At 41.8% G+C, this 20,504-nt stretch overlaps 1 protein-coding gene across 4 annotated transcripts in view; it reads right to left on the bottom strand.

Moving 5' to 3' along the window:
• The window catches only part of ASIP (agouti signaling protein), a 221,067-nt gene that overhangs the window by 82,524 nt on the left and 118,039 nt on the right, over window positions 1-20,504 (bottom strand). The window contains exons 1-2 of one of the 4 annotated variants that reach the window (XM_065893679.1): window positions 9,721-9,869; window positions 8,328-8,374 (exon numbers count right to left, since the gene is read on the bottom strand). The exons of 1 other annotated variant lie outside the window; for it this stretch is intronic. The gene's annotated coding sequence lies outside the window, so the exon portion shown is untranslated. Of the gene's footprint in view, window positions 1-8,327; window positions 8,514-9,720; window positions 9,870-20,504 lie in introns of those variants that run through there. 2 more of the 4 variants (XM_065893681.1, XM_065893678.1) reach the window with 2 other exon arrangements.

Here is a 20,504-nt window from a genome sequence, read left to right as displayed (position 1 = left end):
CAGATCACCCAAAATGAAAATAAATAAGGAAACACAAACTTTAAATGATACATTAGACAAGATGGACTTCATTGATATTTATAGGACATTCCATCCAAAAACAACAGAATACACTGTCTTCTCAAGTACTCATGGAACATTCTCCAGGATAGATCATATCATGGGTCACAAATCAAGCACTGATAAATTTAAGAACACTGAAATGATATTAAGTATCTTTTCCAACCACAACGCTATGAGAATAGATATCAATTACAGGAAAAAAAACTGTAAAAAATACAAACACATGGAGGCTAAACAATACATTACTAAATAACCAAGATATCACTGAAGAAATCGAAGAGGAAATCAACAAATACCTAGAAACAAATGACAATGAAAACACGATGACCCAAAACCTATGGGATGCAGCAAAAGCAGTTCTAAGAAGAGAAGTTTATAGCTATACAAGCCTACCTCAAGAAATAGGAAATATCTCAAATAAACAACCTAAACTTACACCTAAAACAATTAGAGAAAGAAGAACCAAAAAACCCCAAAGTTAGCAGAAGGAAAGAAATCATAATGATCAGATCAGAAAGAAGTGAAAAAGAAATGAAGGAAACAATAGCAAAGATCAATAAAACTAAAAGGTGGTGCTTTGAGAAGATAAACAAAATTGATAAACCATTAGCCAGACTCAACAAGAAAAAAAGGGAGAAGACTCAAATCAACAGAATTAGAAACGAAAAAGAAGTAACAACTAACACTGCAGAAATAAAAGGATCATGAGAGATTAGTGCAAGCAACTATATGACAATAAAATAGACAACCTGGAAGAAATAGACAAATTCTTAGAAAAGCACAACCTGCCAAGACTGAACAAGGAAGGAATAGAAAATATAAATAGACCAATCACAAGCAGTGAAATTGAAACTGTGATTAAAATCTTCTCACAAACAAAAGCCCAGGACCAGATGGCTTCACAGGTGAATTTTATCAAACATTTAGAGAAGAGCTAACACCGACTTTCTCAAACACTTGCAAACTATAGCAGGAAGAACACTCCCAAACTCATTCTACGAGGCCACTATCACCCTGATACCAAAACCAGATAAAGATGTCACAAAAAAAGAAAATTACATGCCAATATCACTGATGGACATGGATGCAAAAATTCTGAATAAAATACTAGCAAACAGAATCCAACAGCACATTAAAAGGATCATACACCATGATCAAGTGGGGTTTATCCCAGGAATGAAAGGATTCTTCAATATACACAAATCAATCAATGTGATACACCATATTAACAAACTGAAGGATAAAAACCATATGACAATCTCAATAGATGAAGAAAAAGCTTTCAACAAAATTCAATACCCATTCATGACAAAAACTCTCCAGAAAGTACGCATAGAGGGAACCTACCTCAACACAATAAAGGCCATATATGACAAACCCACTGCAAACATCATTCTCAATGGTGAAAAACTGAAACCATTTCCTCTAAGATCAAGAAGACAAGGTTGCCCACTCTCACCACTGTTATTCAACATAGTTTTGGAAGTTGTAGCCATGGCAATCAGAGAAGGAAAAGAAGTAAAGCTGTCACTCTTTACAGATGACATGATACTATACATAGAGAATCCTAAAGACGCTACCAGAAAACTACTAGAGCTAATCAATGAATCTGGTAAAGTAGCAGGATACAAAATTAATGCACAGAAATCTCTTACATTCCTATACACTAATGATGAAAAATCTGAGAGAGAAATTAAGGAAACACTCTCATTTACCACTGCAACACAAAGAATGAAATACCGAGGAATAAACCTACCTAAGGAAACAAAGACCTGTATAAAGAAAACTATAAGACACTGATGAAAGAAATTAAAGATGATACAAAAAAGGTGGAGAGATATACCACGTTCTTGGATTGGAAGAATCAACATTGTGAAAATGACTATACACCGAAATCAATCTACAGATTCAATGCAATCCCCATCAAACTACCAATGGCATTTTCCACAGAACCAGAACAAAAAATTTGACAATTTGTATGGAAACACAAAAGACCCCCAAAAGGCAAAGCAACCTTAAGAAAGAAAAACGGAGCTGGAAGAATCAGGCTCCCTGACTTTAGACTATACTACAAAGCTACAGTAATCAAGACAGTATGGTACTGGCACAAAAACAGAAATATAGATCAATGGAACAGGATAGAAAGCCCAGAGATAAGCCCATGCACATATGGTCAGCTTCTCTTTGATAAAGGAGGCAAGAATATACAATGGAGAAAAGACAGCCTCTTCAATAAGTGGTGCTGGGGAAACTAGACAGCTACATGTAAAAGAATGAAATTAGAACACTTCCTAACACTGTATACAAAAGTAAACTCAAAATGGATTAAAGACCTAAACCTAAGGCCAGGCACTATAAAACTCTTAGAGGAAAACATAGGCAGAACACTCTATCACATAAATCATAGCAAGATCCTTTTTGACCCACCTTCTAGAGAAATGGAAATAAAAACAAAAATAAACAAATGGGATCTAATGAAACTTAAAAGTCTTTTGCAGATCAAAGGATACCATAAACAAGAGGAAAAGACAATCCTCAGATTGGGAGAAAATATTTGCAAACAAAGCAACTGACAAAGGATTAATCTCCAAAATATACAAGCAGCTCATGCAGCTCAATATCAAAAAAACAAACAACCCAATCCAAAAATAGGCAGAAGACCTAAATAGACATTTCTCCAAAGAAGATATACAGATTGCCAACAAAGACCTGAAAGGATGCTCAACATCACTAATCATTAGAGAAATGCAAATCAAAACTACAATGAGGTATCACCTCACACTAGTCAGAATGGCCATCATCAAAAAAAAATCTAGAAACAATAAATGCTGGAGAGGGTGTGGAGAAAAGGGAACCCTCTTGCACTGTTGGTGGGAATGTAAATTGATACAGCCATTATGGAGAACAGTATGGAGGTTCCTTAAAAAACTAAAAATAGAACTACTATATGATCCAGCAATCCCACTACTGGGCATACACTCTGAGAAAATCATAATTCAAAAAGAGACATGTACCACAATGGTCAGTGCAGCACTGTTTACAATAGTCAGGACATGGAAGCAACCTAAGTGTCCCTTGACAGATGAATGGATAAAGAAGATGTGCCACACATATACAATGGAATATTACTCAGCCATAAAAAGAAATGAAATTGGACTATTTGTAATGAGGTGGATGGACCTAGAGTCTGTCATGCAGAGTGAAGTAAGGCAGAAAGAGAAAAACAAATACCGTATGCTAACACATATATATGGAATCTAAAAAAAAAAATGTTTCTGATGAACCTAGTGGCAGGGCAGGAATAAAGACGCAGACGTAGAGAATGGACTTGAGGACATGGGGAGGGGGACGGGTAAACTGGGACAAAGTGAGAGAGTAGCATTGATATATACACTACAAAATGTAAAATAGCTAGTGGTAAGAAGCTGCATAGCACAGGGAGATCGGCTCGGTGCTCTGTGACCACCTAGAGGGGTGGGATAGGGAGGGTGGGAGGGAGATGCAAGAGGAAGGAGATATGGGGATATATGTAGACATTTAGCTGATTCACTTTGTTATACAGAAGAAACTAACACAACATTGTAAAGCAATTATATTCCAATAAAGATGTTAAAAAAAATAAAGCAAAAAAAGACAACAGATAACAATAATTGGTGAGGATGTTGAGAAAAGTGAACCTTTGTGGACTGTTAGTGCAAATATCAATTGGTACAGCCACTATGGGAAATAGTATGGAGGTCCCTCGAAAAATTAAAAATAGAACTACCATATGATCTAGCAATTCCACTTCTGGGCGGAAAACAAAAGGAAACGAACCCACTAAATTGAAACACGTGTGAATAATATATGTTCAGTACAATAATGTTCATTGCAGCATTATTTACGACAGCCAAGCTGTGGCAGCAATCTAAATATCCACTGATATGTGAATGGATAAAGAATATGTGGTATATATACACAATGGAATATCATCAACTATAAACAAGAATGAAATCTTGCCATTTGCCACAACATGCCACAACTTATGCTAAGTGAAATAAGTCGGAATGAAAAAGACAAATACCATATGTTTTCACTTACGTGTGGAATCTTAAAAAACAAAACAAACGGGCTTCCCTGGTGGCGCAGTGGTTGAGAGTCCGCCTGCCGATGCAGGGGACACGGGTTCGTGCCCCGGTCCAGGAAGATCCCACGTGCCGCGGAGCGGCTGGGCCCGTGAGCCATGGCCGCGGAGCCTGTGCTCCGCAGCGGGAGAGGCCACAACAGTGAGAGGCCCGTGTACCGCAAAAAAAAAAAAAAAACAAAAAAAACAAAACAAAACAAACAAAACAAAACAGAAATAGACATAGATACAGAGAACAAACTGTATCAGAGAACAGAGAACAAACTGATTGCCAGAGGGGACAGCTATAGGGGGTTGGGTGAAATAGGTGAAGGAGATTAAGAGGGACAAAATTCCAGTTATAAAATAAATAAGGGGCTTCCCTGGTGGCGCAGTGGTTGAGAGTCTGCCTGCCGATGCAGGGGACACGGGTTCGTGCCCCAGTCCAGGAGGATCCCACATGCCGCGCAGCGGCTGGGCCCGTGAGCCATGGCCTCTGAGCCTGCGCGTCCGGAGCCTGTGCTCCACAACGGGAGAGGCCACAACAGTGAGAAGCCCGCGTACCGTTAAAAAATAAATAAATAAATAAATAAATAAATAAATAAATAAATAAGTCACAAGATGTAATATACAGTATAAGAAATATAGTCAATAATACTGTAATATCTTTGTACGGTGACAGATGGTTATTAGACCTATCATGGTGATCATTTCATAATGTATTTAAATGTCAAATCACTATGTTGTACACCTGAAACTAACATAATATTGTATGTCAACTATACTTCAATAAATAAATAAATAAATTTTATGTGGAAATGCAGAAGTTCAAGAATAGCCAAGACCTCTTGGGGAAGACCAGAAACATGAAAAACTTATTCTATTATGTTTTAAGTCTCATTATAGTAGCTACAGTATTTGACACAGCATGGAATTGGCAAAAAGACGAACTAATAGATAGATAGAAAAAGAATGGACATCCCAGAACCAGATTCACATATATTGGTAAATTATAAAAGGAATTGACAGTCTTTTCAGTACACGATCCTGGGTCAACTGGATATCCATATGGAAGAAAAAAAGGAGACATGACCTTATAGCATATCTTAAAATCAATTCCAGGTGGACAACGTTGTCAGACTACATTGCCACTAGCTATATTTAATTATATTAATTAAAGGAAATAAAATTTAAAATTCAGTGCAACAGACATACTGGCCACATTTCAAGTACTCAATAGCTGCATTATATGTCGTCAAGTTGAAGGCTTTTTTGTGTAATAGAAACAGAAAAACTTTCAATAACAACTTTACTTAAAAGAAAATAAAAGTGTGTCCAGACCATTCAGGATCCCAGTGAAGAGGGAGATCAAGATTTTAAAAATTAAGCAATCAAGTGACAAAGTCAGCTGTCACAACTGTCTCCCTCTGACCCCACTCCCTCTCCCCTAGCTAAGGCAGATACTTTCAGCTTTCATCTTATCCACAAGTAGGGGAAGCTAGTCTTTGTCTTCCCATTTTATGCATGGAAAGATGGCTGCCCTGAGCAGGTCAATGACTAGATTAAGGCCTCACAGGCTGTTAGAAGTAGATGCAGGACTAGAAACTGGTCTCCTAATTCCTATTCCTGAGCTTTGTGCACCAGGGCCTGCTGCTCCTGTGAATCAGGTCACCTGACCACACCGAAGCTCTAATCCGTGAATGTCTTCACTAGGGTCCAGTGAATTTTTCTCTGTGTCCCTAACTTACAGTGATGCTAAGGATGCGGATGGCCTCCTAATTTATTTCACAGTTGAACTAACTTAAAGCAGATACCTAGTCAGTCATCACTGTATACACCTCTCTGGAAGCAAATGTCAAAGGGTGCAACTACCAGACATAAGGAGGCAATTTTAAATAACCACTTTTCCCTCTTCTAAAAGTCCAATTACTGACTGTATTGAATGAGGCCTGATGGCACTTGAGAGCAGAACAAACCAAGGAAAGAGTGAAACACATACCAGATGGGATACTGTCTGCAGTGACTATTTCTAAACAAATGAAAGAGTCACACTTCTCATCTTTTAAATAAGATTTAAATTGTGGTTTTAGAATGTTTTGAATTTAGTACTTTTGCTCCAAGCTGATTCTTCTTAAAAACACCTGAATATAAAGAAAGAATCTGTAAGCACGGGTTTCGGGAACAGCTGGAGACAGAACTGGTGGCTGTCCAGCAGGCCTACCTGTGCGCGGGCCATCAGAAGGGTTTATGGACCTCTCCCCCACTGCAATGCCCCCATTCATCTTCTTTTTCCTCAAGAGAGCTGCCTTTTGAGCAAATGCAGACTTCTAGGGGATCTAGGGACTACTTTGGCCCCAAGACCCAGCTGCATAGGTATTCAAATTGGATACAGACTTTAGCTTTACAGTTCTTTCCAATTTTCTCCCTAAAATCTGAATAAATGTTCCCTACCCAACTGAAGTCAGTTTTCTCTCAAGCCATGATCTATTTCTTTGTGCACATTCTCCTTGAACTATATTCTTTCTTATGTCAATCAAAGATGACGCTCTGGGCTTCCCTGGTGGCGCAGTGGTTGAGAGTCCGCCTGCCGATGCAGGGAACACAGGTTTGTGCCCCGGTCCGGGAAGGTCCCACATGCCGCAGAGCGGCTGGGCCCGTGAGCCATGGCCGCTGAGCCTGCATGTCCGGAGCCTGTGCTCCGCAGCGGGAGAGGCCACAACAGCGAGAGGCCCGCATACTGCAAAAAAAAAAAAAGATGACGCTCTGCTACCCTCCACCATCCCCCAACCCCAATACATACACCGACATCTGATCTTTTTGGTTTCTATTTTCTATTTCTCTTCTGTAATAGCTCTTCTCTCTTTTTGACTAGTGTCCTGGCTCTTTTGTCCAACTTTGAACACTTGGGCTCCTTTGCTTCCTCATGCTGGACCGTAACTGCATCTTTGCTAGAATGCTTACCCATATGTAGAAGTGCTTGGAAGAGAGAAAGATTCATGGTGTAACCGAAAGATGGCAAGTTTTATGCTATTTTAATTTTTGATAATCCTTCAGACTGTCTTGAAGAACCAGAAACAGCCCTTTCCCAGATTGCATTCCAACCCCGAGCCACTTACGCAAAATGAGGGTTACTGCACTAGACAGTAAAACCGCCAATTAAAATAATTGTCTTGAATTGGGTTATATATTTCCTTATAACCTTGAATATTCTCAGGACTCCAAAGCAATTGAATCTGGTATGTGGTTTCCTAGACCCACAGGTCTGTTTTTCAAAGCCTCAACCTGAGAGAGACTGAAACCAAACACTTCAACCATAATTTACTTCTTTTGAGGTAAAGATTGGTCTCCTTTCTACATCTGTCTGACAGGATGTTTGGGTGACCAAATCAAAAGGCTATAATGATCTCTCCACTCCTGGTAATTACCTTTGCATGGGGCCATCCTGCTGAGGTCGTGTCCAGAATGAAGCCATGTGTCAGTGCCCCGATCCTTAATGAGATCCCTGTGGTTTAAGCAGAGCAGATGCAGACACATGCCCTACCTTCAACATGAGTGAGAGTCTTTTCCTGCATTTTTGGAGAAGTTTGACCAAAGGAACTATTGTAACTTCATGCTTCCAGCGTATGGTTCCATTTATCCCTGGATTTGTTCTTCATATTATCTGTGTTGTTGGTTCATTGCAACATGGCTGCTCCCTCCATGAAGGTTCTTCTCCTTTCCTACACGTATGTCAATAGAGCTCTGCATTTTGGTACAGTGAAAGGCACAAACCTGCAGCCTTCTCTTCTCTGGTATTATCTCAGGTAACTGTACACAAGGCATGGGCAAGGGCCGGCTGCGTTTACAATAATTTGGGTGCTCAGATATAGGAAAATTCACACCCGAATAAGAAACTGTGATGATGAAACTTCAATTAGTGGAATGTACCAGGCAAAAATCATTTAGGCACCGAGGGCTTGGGGAAATTTTTACTATAGAAGAAACAAACAAAGTAGAAGAAAATGAGGAAGAGGAAGGAGGGGAGAGAAAGGAAAAAGAAGAGGAAGAAAAACAGAAGAAGAAATTGAGCTCATAGATATCATACTAAGCATAGATATCACACTGTACCAAAACACCCGCCGAGAAAGAGAAAGAGATTTTCTTCTTCCCACACTGGGCTCACCTCTCGCTCTACAGGACACTGTTCCAGTAATCGTCAGTAGCAGCTTTCTGTGGTCAATAATAGATAATTCCAGATCAAAAGAAGGGTTCTGAAATCAAGATGTCGTGTTTTAGATCGATGGGCTCTCCAAGTGGAATCCAGGGATCTCTGGTGGGTTGGCAAAGATTCTTCCAATCGTTCTGTGGGTTGGGTCAGTATGCAAGGCACAGAAGTATGTTGGGTGGTTTGTTTTTTTTTCCCTTTGAAACAATATCTTCCACTGTGGATTTCAATCAAAACTTAAATGCATCAAAACAAACATGTTTAAAGGGAGCTACAAATAATCACAGGGATTCAGCAAAAACAGCTCAAAAGTGGTTTCTTGTTTGTTTGTTTGTTTGCTGGCTTGTTTATTTAGTCTAGTAAATAGGTGAGACACTCTTGTTTTGCTCAAATAGTCTAAGGACTAAAAATTTTGAGACTCAACAGTCCAGATGAAAAGACGAACCTTGCTTGCAAAGTACACATCTTTGAGGGGAAGAAAGTCAGGTCCTTTCTCCTCTGAGTTTCCCCTTTCCCGGTGTCATTTAGTTCCTGGTCCTCTCTCTCTGTACTGCTTTCTAGCTCAGTGCCCACAGCTCTGAAGTCAGAAGCAGCCGTTGCCAAGAAGAGCCCTTCTCTGCTGCCATGGCTATCTTTACTCAGGTTTCTCCTCCAAGGAGCAGGAGCTCAGGTGTGGGGTAAAGGAGGTGTCAATTGCAGCTGCAGCTTGGGAAGGTCTGTTTTTCCTCATCCCAGCCCCACAGAAAGAGTTAACCCCAGGAGAGCCTGGGCTGCTGGAGGGGAGTTTTGTGAGCTATCTAATGACCCAATTGTTACCCATATATTGTAGCACAACAAAACTGTCAGGCCATCTAGGCTGCTCAGATGCCATGAGATAAAATTTAGTACTTATGTCTACGTCTGCCTTTCCGTCTCTAACAGAGCAATGTGTACCTTCAGCTATTTGTTGGACCAATTTGCACAGTCATGGTTCCTTAGAAGAATTTCAAAACGGATGCGCTGCCTATACTGCAGGTAAACAGTGTGGGAGCCGTAAATTAGAATGGACTCAGAGGCCCGTAATTGGATTTTGCTGAAGTATTTGCAACACCATTTACCTATTCAGATAATTCTGTCACATGTACAAAGTGCTCTCAGATAACTCAGATGTCACCCTTAATTACTCAGATGCTGTTAGCCCTCTCAACCCTTTGGTGCAGATCCACTCAAGAATAAAGGAAGCAATGTTCTTCTCACCTTGCTTGATAAGGTGAAAAGAACTTGTTCGCTCTTCGAATGTGATTGAAAAAAAAAAGAAAGAAAGAAAGAGGAAAAAACCAGTCCCAACATCTGAATGGAATTTATTACGTACCTCTCTGTGACCCCGTGGTTCTTGAATGTTTCAGCTAAGGATTCCCTCTTCCAAAGTCTGCAGAAGCTCAAGGACCCGCAGCCTGTCAGGGAATGATACTTTGTTGCCAGTTACTGCAAGTTGGTTTAAATATGCTGTCAAGATGCTGTAGCTGTGACCAAACCCCTGGCAGGGGGAGGCGGGGCAGAACGTGCCACGTAAGCATGCTCCTGTGTTTCTGTGTGGACACCCAGTGGGAAGGATAGTTGCCGCTTCTGGAGAAACTGAAGGTTCTCTACTGTATTACGTGATATGCCAGCACTAGAATCTGCCTCATGCAGGTAAAGTCCACAAACTTACTCATGTCTTGAGGAGATCTATGTTTGGTTCCTATTATGGCTAATGTTTCTGGATTCCTTGGGTATCAAGAAAGAGGATCAGAGTATCAGAAGACCTGGTTTCAGCTCCGACTGCCGCTTACAAGCTCTAGGATTTTAAACTAATGTATCTGCTTTCTCTGAGCTTCGGTTTATCAGTACCATGGGTAAATAATATCCTCAATGGAGGTACTGGGGAATGAATTGAGATAATGATATGCAAAGTGCCTGGTGGTGTTCCACGCACGTGAACTGTGTGTGAATCTGGGGGAGCACATTTTGGCAAATGACGACTCAGCCTCGAAAGAGGAAGACCCCATAATTATAATGGGAGCCCAGGGAAGAGCTTCAGTGACTGCTAATACCCTGATTTACTGCAACTTTTTGGAGGATATTTGTTCTTAAGTTGAAATGGCGGAACACGCACTGAACTGGAAGTTAGGCAATCAGTGTTCTAGTCTTGACTCTAGTAACAACAAAGCTAGATGAGTTTGGGCAAGTCATTTAATCTCTTTGTGTTTGTATGTATAATAGTGAGAGTCATACTTTCCAAAGTTTAGCATTATTGTGATGCTTAAATAAGATAGGGTCTATACAAAAATATATAGAACATATTAAAATATAATTAATTTTGGTCAAAAGCTTCAAAACAATCCTATCAACCTATCAGTGCCTAACACATTCTGGTACATGCGTCTGATACTTAATCCTATTTCTGTGGCTGATAAGAATGAGTTATAACTGGCAATGTCCTCACTGAATTCACCCAAATAGCCAGTCCCTCGCGTTCTGTGTATAGCCCTTGAGGGGCAATGAGAAATAACATCAGGAAAGGAGCAAAGGCTGAACTCCAGCTTTTCTAAATTTCCTGCGAATGCATGGTTGGAACTTCTAGAATGAGGGCTATGTCTTTGGTGGCTAGAATTGAGGGTCCTCTTTGGAGCCAAAGGGCTTGAGGAGATTGCTCCCTGTTTTGACTTAAGCATATAGTGGAGCAGGTCAGGAGGTCTGGGAGGCAGGGACAGTGTCATCTTTGCAACTTTTTGAAGCTTAAGACAAAATCCCACCCTTAAATCCCTGATCACGCAACCTTGTAAACACTTACTTTCAACAGTAGCCAAGAAGGAGAACCATTCTCTCTATGAGATTTTTCATTTCCCTTCCCATCCAAGAAAATACCTGCAGAAGAAAGTTAGGAAAACTCATGTTTATTTGTTTTTGTTTTATTGTTTGCTTTTGCTTTTTCTTCCACGACCCAGCAGACTGCAGATCTGCCCTGGGTGAACAGATTATGGGAGAGGTTTATGGAGCAGGCTCTCAACTCTGAGGCACTGAGGCTCTATCCCTTTCTTATAGTAAAAGGTTACCTGGAATGTTCCTTCCATTTATGGGTCAGCCTGGGCCCTAAAACAAAGCCAGCTGCCCCAAACTCTTCTGCATGGACATGGAGACTTGTGGACACAGAGCTTTTCCCACAAATGCTGCCTTTTACAGGAAGCCACTGAAGTGACGGGCTGGGGTTGGGGAGCAGGGAGGCAGCAGGTGGACAGTGAGAATTAGGATTCAATTTTTCCTTGGGTGCCTTGGCCTTGGTCTGCAAAGCAGAAGACACTGTGAGGTATCCCAGTTCCAGGCATGCAACACCTCCTCCCCAAAACTTGTTTAGTGTCCTTAAACAATCCCCACTCACGTAGCAGTAAGAACAGGAACGCACTGGAACTAACAGAAGCCCTGGCATTTAAAGTCCTACAGCAGATCCAAATCCAGGCTTCCACATTAGAACCATGCAGTTTATCCTTTTAGAAGGAGTCATTAGCATGAATTTCGTTTTAATGCTTATAGATTCTATCTACCTCAGGAGCACCTTGGAAAAATCTAAGATAAATCTAAAAATCTAAGAAAAATCTTAGAGAACCTGTATCTAGTTAGATTCATAGTAAACAACTAGATAAAGGGCTGCTAGTTTAATATTTTTAAGGTGTGGGGTATGTCAGTTCATTAGAGATAAGAGTAAATTGGGACAGTTTTTGTTTGGGAGGCATCTGGTCAGGAGGCCTTTAGGGGACCAGGATGTTCCAGGGAGTGGATAATCTCATTCTCTGGCCTTTATTGTTTGAAATTCTACCAATCTGGGTCTGAAGAGAGTGGAAATGGGCTATGAGTTCAAGGACAGGAGGGCCCTTAGGTAGGGGGGCCATACTTGTGAGTACAGGGCTGCCAGGATTGGGATAGGCACAACCCTCTTACTCCCAAAACTTGTTCCCTGGCTGGCCCTCCTTCCTCTAGTTTTTCAGGCCCTGTGATCTTTACTGCAAAGCAAACCATATGGTTTTGATTCTGGCTCTTGGCTTACTGAGAGTGTTTCATGTCTCCAGCGACAGGAAGCCCTCCAGCCTCTTTAAGCAGCTGCTCTGGTATCTAAGAGAGGAGGCCAGCTCTTTTGGACTCCCTCACCAGCTGGGCATGGCAGCCCAGTGGAGGGCAACACACAGTGTGGAGAAAGGATAACAAGAATGGCTGTAGGGGTGAGGAGACACTCGTGGGATTCACAGAAGTGGACTCCAGGCTCTCCCACTTGTGTGTATCTGTCCAAAGAACTGACTTTTTCCCCTTAATGCTGCCCCTGGGTTTCCATTTGAGTGTTCCTGGAGAAGGGAGAGCAGCACCTAGTCCTTCTGGAAGTGATAGGGGAGGGAAGTCCCTTAAAAGGGACCACACAAAGCATCTAATCCCATGGATTGGTGCTTCAGTCAAATGAACTTCTGGTGAGTTTCAATGGGATTCACCGGAAGAAAATTCTGTGATTTGAGTGGTAGGGACAGTGGAGGTTAAGGGAAGTCAATCACTTCTCAGAAGGGATTGAAGCTACTCTATTGTGAAAGGGATGACGGTATACTGACAGGCTAATGAAAATCCTGAAGCAATCATTTTGTTTATTTATATAATGCTTTATAATTTTCAGTCATTTCATCTTGTCTCTAGGCCTGTGCTCTTGATGACCTTTCCACTTGAAATTTTTTTCTGCAGATCCCCATATGGCTTTCTCCTTCTTATCCTCCAGATTTCAGTGTTTCCTTGTCAGAGAGGGCTTACCCGACTAATGTCTCTTCACTCCCTATCACATCACTTTATTTCCTTTCTATAACTCATCATTATTTGAAATTATCTTGTTCGTTTACTTGTTTTGGTCCAGTTATTCAACCATAATGTAAGCTCCATGAAAGTATCCCATCTATCTTGTTCACTGCTGTATCCTCAACACCTAGAATAGTGCATGCAGAACAGCAGGTATTCGATAAATACGTGCTGAATGAGTGGCGTGGGTTGGGAGAGCTAGCCAAGAAAATCTAGGTAAAACTGGGATGAGATGCATATGGTCAGAAAGAACAGAAATGATCAGGAGAGGAAATTGAGACCAGTAATCAAAATTTCCTGAGAAGTGGAAATAGAAAGTGAAAATAAAAGAACCACATTTTGCCTGATGTGTTGCAGCTTTCATCAAATGCAACAAATGTTTGTTAAGTACTCCTATTCCTAGGTGGCAAGCATTAGGCTAAGAGCTGCGAATACAAAGATGAATGAAGTCATAGGATGGGGAGAATGAATGAAGAGGAGGGGGAGAGGAAGTAACCTCAGGAGTTGCTCTTTCAAACCATTCACTGAGTTCACCGATAAAGAGACACGTAAAAAACAGCTACATGAAAATGGGACAGAGACTATCAGGAGTGTCAGTGCACTTCAATAAGGGGAACATATTAGTGGAAACTACAGAGCAGATGATATTTTATTTGGGCCTGAAGATAAGTAAAGAGTTCATCAGGCAGAGAGGAAGAAAAAAGGTACTCCAGGCAAGGAAACAACATGAGCAAAGGCACGGAGGCGTGAAAGTACTTCTTATGCTTCGAAAACAGCAAGCAGACCAAATTGTTCCCTGTGACAAGAGTATAGTGTACATGGGGGAATGACTAGACGTGAGGCTAGAAACAGATGAAATGAAGTGGTGAAGGGCTGGCCTTATTATGGGCCACACTAAAGAATGTGATCTTAATCAAATCAGAACAACCTAGATTCTGTGAAATTCTTGGATCCTCATATGACCCCTGATTAATAGTGGTATGTTAGCAAATTCTCTCCATCTATAAAAAAAATCAATCAAAGGACTCTTGGCTTGATGCTCAGAGGTCTCATTGTACAATACCTTACAGGTGTGACCTCAATACAGTCCAGCTGAGGGTCTGGGAGAAATGCTAGCCCAGGATGCTGGGCTCCTCCACTCTCACCCAAGGTCAGGCTGAGACGCTGGTGTCCCACCAAGGGTCTCATATAGCTAGGCTCAGGCTATATCCTGTGAATGAACTACGAGGGCTCTAGGTAGCTCTGCAAGGGGCAGATGCCAGTGGACAAGCTAGGGTGAAACAAGCAAGGTATGCATCTAAGGTGCAAAATTTAAGGGGGTGTCAAAAATCTCAGTAATCAAAATAAGGATATTTTAATTGAATATTAAAAAATAAAAATTTATACAAAAAAAAATCAGTAATCAAGATTGCTCTCTTCTGTTATTCCATTATCCAGTTCATTATTCAAGGGTTAGATGTGGTCTTGGGGTAATTCTCTCATAGGTTCTTCAAACTCCTTCCAGAGATCAGGCCTAAATGAGGCCAGCCCCAGCGAATTGGAACATGGGACCAGTAATCAAAATAGCTCCATCCTCCCTAGTCAATCTGGGACCTACACAGAAGATGGGGGAGCCTAAGTTTGCTGCTTACTTTCAACCTGAAGCACTCCCCAGTCTGAAGCTGGAACATTATCAGTGTGGATCTCTACCTGCAGTATGGCCTACTGCCTCTTCCTGGAGAGGCTCCATACTCTGGGAACAAAGTATGAGATAAGCAGTGCTTTAGTGTTTGACAGGCTAACCTGCTTGAGGAATTAACTTGTCTTATTTTCTGTGGTGTCAGCCATTTCTGTTCTTTGTGAAAGAATGAACTATTCCTATCTTCTACACTGGCCATCCCAAAAGAGTAACTGAGGGCCTTTTGTTCTGGAGATCAGGGCTTCATTCGCCTCAGAAAAGAAAAATAAAAGAAATCAACAGGCTTTTGTTTTTGAAATCAGCCCTGGTCTCAGAGGGGATACAGCTGTTTTGTCTGAGACAAAGAAGGGCTCTTAGGATTAGAGGAGGGCAGAGGAGAGAGAATGTCCTGAGCCTGGCTCTGAAAGGGATGGTGGTAAGGGGCACTGCAGTCTCCTTGAGCAGCCAGGTCCTGCTCCCACTCTCCTACAGACCCCTGGCACAGTAGGACCTTGAATGGGGATGACTTTGTGCTCAAAGAGGTGACTAAAGGCACTGCTATTATGGAGCCTCAGCAGAGGTCTCTATGCCCCAGTTAGGCCTAGAGAAAGGGTCCTAGAACAGACAGTTGTCACGGGCAAAGAGCTCCAAAGGCGGCAGGCACTAACTGAGAGACATTTCTGAAATACCTGTGAGCTCCTGAAAAGAGGACCAAGATTGGATTTTCCACCCACTGGTGGATGGGAGCCAAGGATATTTAATTTAGAGAACTACAGAAATATGACATATTCACAACCTGTGTGTCATGGAACAGAGTTATACCTGTTAAACAGTGTTTAATGCCAGCCTTCACATTTTCCTTTAAAGTATTTAGGTTTCCTGGCCCAAAGAACCCCCCAGCTTGATTTGTTTAACCCTGCCTCTCAGGAGTTGGAGGCTAGAAGTGTTCCAGGATACGGGTATGGGTATGCATGCTGCTCTGTGAGTGTGCCTCACACCTGAGCACCTATTCCAGTCAGCCTCATGTCAACTCAGTAGGAGCCTGAGTCAAAGTGGGAGAAAAGGGAACTGGGCAGCAGACTGGGACTGCTCAGCGCTGGGACTCCCTAAGCCTTACTGTGAAGTCCATCCACAAGTCTGCACTGCCCCCAGGTGGCCACATCAGAGCTCTGGTTTGGGGAGAAGAATATCTGAGCTGTGTGTGTCTCAGTGGAACTCTTTGGAGACCCAGTAGTGGGGAGACAAGGGGAGAAGCCAAGACATTCGATCATCAAATTGGGTACTGGAACGTTTAAGGAATGCCTTTCTTCAATATCACTATGTAATTTTTGGCATAAACTTAAAATATATTCAGAGAAATCAATTCAGTTCACTACCTAAAATGTTCAGGGACTTAGGGCAAAAAGATGCTAGGTAACTGAGGTTAGCTAAAATAATTTTTCAGTTTTTACCATTGGAGACTTTTTTTAAAAGCTAAGATTAATTTTCTGACATTCAGTCAGTCAAACAATTATTGGGGGCTTAGTTTATGCCATGCACTCTACTAGAAATGGTGGATATAAAGACATTGTCTCTGCCTACAAAGAGCTTACAGTCCAGAAGAAGAGATAATATAATATAATTATAAAAATAAATAATAAATGAGCCTTGTGCATGCCAGCACCTTATGGACCAGGGGATGGGGCTAGTCAGGGAAGGCTTCTCAGAAGAAGTGATATCTGAGCTGAACCTTAAATGATGAATAGGATTTAGCTATGTGGGGTTGGGGTGTTGACAACAGAAAGGGACCACATTTCAGACAGAAAGGCCAGTCAGTGATAGCAAATATGTGGAGGGAAATAAGGATGGGGGCAGGAAGGGCCCAAAGGTCAGGAGAAACAGACAGGGAGAGCCTTACATATATCAGATTAAGGAGCCTGGACCATATCCTGTGATGCTGCTGAAACATTTTAAATAGGAGAGACATATGGTCAGACTTAATTTACAAATATTGTGCTAGCAAAGGTATGGAGGGTGGATTGATGTGACATATTGGGAAACAAGAAGACCAGAGAAAATAATCAAGGTTAAAGCAGAATAATACAGGGGAAAGACAAATGAGCACCTGAATTAGTAAGTTTGGGAGAGAAGCAACAGACCTAAGGGCCTTGGATGCAAAGGGATGAGGGCAAAGCAAAAATCAAGGAAGGCTCTCTAGCGTCTAGCTCAGGTGACTATGTGGCTGATGGTATCACCAATTAAATGCTAAATTCCGAAGGAAGAGAAGGGCTGAGTGAAGAAGCGGGTGAGTTCCGTTTACTCTACCATATCTGTGGGATACACTGAAATAGAGTTATCTAGGAATCTATTAGAAATAAAAACTAAAGTTCTGGGGAGAGATTTAAGCTAGACATGCAGACTTGGGTGTTACTGGCATATAGGTTATAATTAAAACCAGGGGAACAGATGAGATCACCCAGGGAGAATGGGAATAGAGAAAAGGACAGAAATCCAAGGACTAAACTCTGGAATGGGTTAGGAAAGCTTTGGTCATATTGTCTTGTACATTTTTCTGGGACTTTGGAGTTTACCAGTTGCTTTTATATCTCTTATCTTACTCAACTCTCATCTGAGGTGTTCTGTAAACTAACTGGTAAAGGCAGGTGTAATTGTGCCGAGGCCAAGACTGCAATAGATCCAATCCACTGAATGAGCAGGAGGTGGGAGCCAGCAGTCCCCCCCTTATATCCTTCACAGAGGATACTCCCAGCTGTTGACTGAGAGCCCTAGGTTAGCGTGACCCAGTATGAATTCTTAAAAGGACTTGAAATCCTTGCCTAGACTTCTGGTGAAGAGCTTGGCCGGCCTGTGGCCTGCTTTGGAAGGGCTGTGGAGGAGCAGTGGCAGAGCTGACAGGAGCCTGCCTGCCTGCCTCTGTGGGTCCTGAAGACAGCAGTCCATTAGTCCCGCCTGACCAAGGGCCGCAGGCTAGGAGGAGAGGCATCCTTTCCAGAGATAGAAATAAGGCAGCAACAGAATTTTCTTCTCCCTGAATGCCTGTGGTCAGCAGGAGGCATTAAGGCTGGCCTGGGCCTGTAAGGAGGTCTGTATCGCAGAGGCAGATGGATAGTCTAAGCAGGATGCGGAAATGCCACACGCCAGCAGAGTAGAATCTGTTCTGAGGTTTGAACCTTGCAAAGAATAGTTCTTTCTCCTCTTTTAGACTTGAGGATATGGCTTTTGATAAGCGATTTTATTTATTCTTGTGATGGTCCTGTCTCATTTTCATGTGGTGAAACCACTCCAAAGTAACTTCCCCTTGTAAAGGTCATTTACAGTAAGTGATGTGCTCCAGGTATGTCTTGCACTGAAAACAAACCATCGAGGGACTTCTGGTACTCTAAGTTTGTATCCACTAGAGTATATTTTCTTGATTTTGCACAGATGATATGAGTGATGGATACATAAAGTCTGTACTAACTACTATTTATAAAATAAAATATGAGTCTCTCAAAGGCAGTTTGGAAAATTCAGGGCCCTCCTAAGAGATAAATGAAAACACCATCAGTAGACCTGCAACCCTGAGGAAGTCCATCTTAAAGTTACTAGGCCTGTGGACAGGGATGAAACGGACAAACCTCAAGTACTTTGCCCTAGTCCAGAGCAGGGAATTGACTTTTTCTCTGAGAAGGAACTTTAGAGGCCAAAGGAAAACAAAGATTGAAAATAAATTCCTCTCTGAAAGGGTATAAACTTGCTGTGGAAAAGATTTCAGAAGTCTTCAGGCTAATGAATCTTTCTCCCCAGCCTAGTTTCATGCTGAGGCTCTGTGCCCAAATTCTAACAAAGAACCAGCTTCTGATGGTGGCTAGAATTATTCATTTATAACTCCCCTCCCCATTTGTGGATTATCAATGACAACGTCTAAATGAACAGTTGGTTCCCCTTTGTGCCTCATTCACCAACCTGTACATTCCCAAAGACTACCAATTTTTATTTTCAACCCAGGTTAAACATACTCAAGAACCTGATGCCAAGTGCCACCCCAAATCCCAAAGTTAAATATAAATGATTTGGGGGTTGTCTATTGTTTTAGAGAATTCCTGGCAAGCTCCCTACAGAAAAATGAGAGTTGACCTCATTAAAAAATCATGTCATAATCACTGGCCCATTTTCTTTCTAGTTTTGGTGATGATATCCTTATATCAGGAAAGCAGAATTAAACTGTCAGGTTCCTGAAGCACTTCGCCTTTGTACATCTGTGGAAATTGCTGAGTGGGAAGGGTCAGTGAACTGGGGCTCCAGGATTTGGTTCAACTTTGGCAGCCTGACAGAAACCATCCCCTGCCTTCCCACTGCTTTTTATGCAGCCCTGAGCTGTTAATGACCACCAGCTGTGGGGCCACCCCTCTGATCGTTTTTTTTTGCCTGGCCTCCTGGATCTTCAGTTCTTTCAGGGCTACGGGGCTTCTATATTCTCCCGCTCCCTGGCTTCCTCTGCCTCAAGGATCTCCACCTCCCAGAGTGTTGCCAACTCAGCAGGAGTTTCCCTGGTGTGAGTTCTTTTGCTTTATGGCAACTGAGCTCTCACGTTTCTAATCTGGAAGCACCCTGAAATTAAGGTGCAAAAAACTGAATTTTGGAGACCAAAGGGATTTAGTGAAATTGAATTTCAGGTATTGTCTAGGTCTTCTTGGAGTTGATCATGCTGTGTGGGGGCCTCCTGTCCATGGCTTTGGAGCAGTTTGATAATTTGAAATATCACTTAGCCATGATAGGTCCCTGGTACAGCCAGGATCCAGCAGATTTCTGAACTAGGTCTCCATCCAGTGCCATTCTCAAAGTTGAATCAACTCCACTTACAAGCGATGTGACCTTGGGCAAGTTATTTAACCTCTTTGGGCCTCAGTTTCCTCAGATGTAAAATGGGAGCAATGATACTCCAGAGTGTTAATATAAACTTTAAATGAGATTTTTGTGTAACACATGGTAGACACTCAATGAATTTCAGTCCCTTAACCCTACCCTTTACATTTTAAAGGGAATCTATTCACCTGCCTCACCTCTTGCTTAGTAGGCGGAGTGAGGCTTGGGTTGGTACCTCTAGGGTACCTCTAGGAAAGATGTTGGGTAATAGGAAGTCACAGGGATTGGTCTCTCTTTCTCAGATCCTAGGTTACACTGGTAAGACCAATAGATCCTGTCTGAATTCAGCTCCACTTCAGAGAATGCTTGCAAGTTCATTTCTGGGAAAAGCCTGTTAGTAAGCAAGACCAGGACTCCTCATTAACATACTGCAGCCCAGAACCTTGGAGATGACAGTAATTTAATCTTACACTATGGGGTAGAATGTGCTAGACCATATATCTGGATTTTGTATATGGCTCTCAAGAGCAGAAGTACTTGTCACAGAACATGACATTACCAGGTCCATAGTCTAGATTTGCACAACTCCCAACTCTTTGCAGCAGGAATCCTCTTATTCATGTTTATTTCCCTTAAGTACCAACCATATTGCATATTGAAAGTGCTCATTAAATTGGATTAAATTAACTCAGCATCCCGGAGTAAGACACTGAAGAAAAAGAAAGTAACTTAACACTGCTAGAGCACAAGATCTAGACTGACTAAAAGAACCAGGAAGAAACCAAAGCTGA

This window comes from Phocoena phocoena, chromosome 15 (genome assembly GCF_963924675.1).
Source record: "Phocoena phocoena chromosome 15, mPhoPho1.1, whole genome shotgun sequence".
Taxonomy (NCBI): Eukaryota; Metazoa; Chordata; class Mammalia; order Artiodactyla; family Phocoenidae; genus Phocoena; species Phocoena phocoena.
Note: the sequence above shows the minus strand (reverse complement) of the source record. Positions and strands in the feature narration are given on the sequence as shown.